Source organism: Phoca vitulina, unplaced genomic scaffold (genome assembly GCF_004348235.1).
Source record: "Phoca vitulina isolate PV1807 unplaced genomic scaffold, GSC_HSeal_1.0 scaffold6, whole genome shotgun sequence".
Lineage (NCBI taxonomy): Eukaryota > Metazoa > Chordata > Mammalia > Carnivora > Phocidae > Phoca > Phoca vitulina.
The window spans coordinates 5,704,021-5,707,126 of record NW_022589709.1 but is presented as its reverse complement, the minus strand read 5'-3'; the positions used below and the strand labels follow the sequence as shown (position 1 = coordinate 5,707,126).

General features: G+C 45.0%; 1 pseudogene; it reads right to left on the bottom strand.

Moving 5' to 3' along the window:
• Positions 1–712: 712 nt before the first annotated feature.
• On the bottom strand, positions 713–2,430 carry LOC116631907 (annotated as a pseudogene).
• Between the last annotated feature and the right edge of the window lie 676 nt (positions 2,431–3,106).

Below are 3,106 nucleotides of genomic sequence, written 5' to 3'. Positions count from 1 at the left end.
GAGAGGTAGGAATACAGTGGCCTCAAAGCGGGAGAATGAATATTAGTGTAAAACTGCCAGGCAATGTTGTGTGCCCAGGTCAACACACACAAAGTTGGTTGATCCTGAATCTGTACAGATGCCGACTGGCCCCACTGGGCGATCTGCCCCAGGAATGACCTTCAGCTCCCTAAAGGCACTAACACCAAAGCACCAACTCCCACCCCAGCCTCCTTTCGAGCCGTTTCAGAATCAGCGGCACCAGCCCCAACCCAAGTCACAAACTGGGTGTTCAGGCCTCTCAGAACCTTAGGGGCTCAAGGTAAGGCTCAAACCTGACGCCCCCAACCCCACAATAAAACCCGTGGGCAAGAACATAGGGATTCATTTGACTCTTATAAAGACAAATGGACTATATGTTTTTCTTTAAAAAAAAGTATTACTGGGAGCCTGGGTGGCTCAGTTGGTGAAGCATCTGCCTTCAGCTCAGGTCATGATCTCGGGGTCCTGGGATGGAGCCCCGCATCGGGCTCCCTGCTCAGCAGGGAGTCTGCTTCTCCCTCTGCTCTCTCTCTTCCCTCTCATAAATAAAATCTTAAAAAAAAAAAAAAAAAAGGTATTACCTCAGACAATCTCTCCAGCCTCCAGAGGGAGGAGCATTTTCTCTTTCTTTAAATGGTATAATCCTATTAATATATAAATTTTTATAAGTTTAAACTAAGCTAGTCTCCCATATGCACACACAAGATAACTTCGGTAAGGCATGAATGGATGGTTTTATGGATATTTTTATGCTCACAAATAACCTAACCATAATTGTAACTAAAAGGCTTATTACAAGTCAAGCCGGTTTTAAGTGTTCATGCAGTAGCTCATGTACTCCTCCTGACACCCTTTCAAGATAAACTCTATCATGGGTCTCATGAATGAAAAAACAGAAGTTCAGGAGGTTAAATGTCATGCCCAAGGTCACAGAGTAACTAAGTTGCTGAGCCATGATCTCATTTTTTTTACTTCTTGTTACTCTGCTCTTCTATCTCATAATATATGTATTTAAATAAAAGTGATCCTAAATCCTGTTCTGTAATTCAGCATCATGATCAGACTATTACGTTTAGCAATCAATAGCATGGGTGCAAAAAAAAAAAAATCTACATTAAAACCCTTTGTTGGAATGCTTTACACTTTCCACAGAACTAAAATAACCTGTTACACAATTAGTCACAAATACAGTCCTCGAGTTCTTTGCCCATACACATGAGTATTGTCTAAAACATGTCTTCTTTGTAGCAGCGAGGCCCTGCCACCACTGTGCTTGGCCAAGTTCCCAAATCTGTTGTAACCTGTAGCTTCCCTGTCACTTCTCTGGCTCTCCCCTCCTGCTAAGCTTTGTTTCCTGGCAGTGATTAAAACCTTCTGCCACTGCCGGAACCACCACGGCCACCTTGGCTTTGTGGTTTGGCAAAGTATTTGCCATAGGGGCCAGAGCTTCTGCCTCCAAAATTTCCTCCTTTCATGGGTCCAAAATTTGAGGATTGATTGTTGTAATTGCCAAAATCATTAGAGATTCCGCCACCTCCAAAGTTGCTTCCATCATTACCAAATCCGTCATAGCCATCCCCACTGCCACGATATCCACCACCACCTCGACTGCCACCAAAGCCCCCTCGACCACTAAAGTTCCCTCCACAACCAAAGTTGTCATTCCCACCAAAACCACCTCCACGACCACCACCAAGTTTCCAGAACCACTTCGACCTCTTTGGCTAGATGAAGCTCTAGCCATCTCTGGCTTAGATAGGGCTTTCCTTACTTCACAGTTGTGGCCATTCACAGTATGGGATTTTTGAATGACTATCTTGTCTACAGAGTCATGGTCATCAAATGTTACAAAAGCAAAACCTCTCTTTTTGCCACTGCCTTGGTCAGTCATGATCTCGATCACTTCAATTTTCCCATACTGTTCAAAATAATCTCTTAGGTGATGTTCTTCAGTGTCTTCTTTAATGCCACCAACAAAAATCTTTTTCACAGTTAAGTGGGCACCAGGTCTTTGAGAATCTTCTCTTGAGACAGCCCTCTTTGGGTCCACAACTCTTCCATCCACCTTGTGTGGCCTTGCGTTCATGGCTGCATCCACCTCCTCCACAGTGGCATACATGACAAACCCAAAGCCTCTAGAGCACTTGGTGTTTGGATCTCTCATTACCACACAGTCCGTAAGCGTTTCCCATTGCTCAAAATGGCTCCTCAGGCTCTCATCAGTTGTTTCAAAGCTCAAACCTCTGATGAAGAGCTTCCGCAGCTGTTCAGGCTCTTTGGGAGACTCTGACCTAGACCTGATGACAGTGGGAGGGGAGACTTTAACGATGCTTACTCGGCGGCGTCCAGAGGCAGAAAGTATAACCCACTTTTGATAATGAAAAAGTTCCATGGTTATCGTTCCATGGCCACATATATAGATCCTTTTTTTAAAAAAAATTTTTCAGAAAGAGAGCAAGCAAGCAAGTGGGGGGAGGGACAGAAGGAAAAGAGAATCTCTGCGCTGAGCATGGAGCCTGACTTGGGGCTTGATCTCATGACCCTGAGATCATGACCTGAGCCAAAATCAAGAGTCAGTCGCTTAACTAACTGAGCCACCCAGGCTCCCCTAGATCCCTTTTAATGAATACATTTCATTCCAATGTGCATCTGTATCATATTTTCTGATTACAAACTATACAGCAATAAACATGTTTGTAAACACAACTGGGGACCCTCCTGTGAGTGGTGTTTCTGGGCATCGCTGACTCTTCCCAGTGCTATCTCCACACCATTTGCCACCCTGCCAAGTCCAACTCCTGGATCCCTCCCAAAGCCTTATTCCATTCTCCACTGTCACCTCTTCAAGGTCATTTCATCATCATCATCTACGGCAGACTCCAGATTGGTCTCCCTGCCTCCAGAGTGAGGTTCTGAAACACAAATCTGACCCTGTCACTTCCCTCCTTAAAACCCTTCCACGGCACCTAACATCCCTAGGACAGACACTAAACCCCCGCCATAGTTTACAAAGCCGTGTGACCCCTGCTTAACTCTCCAGACTCTTTTGTTAACCAACCACACTCCTTGCTCAACCCTGAAGTAG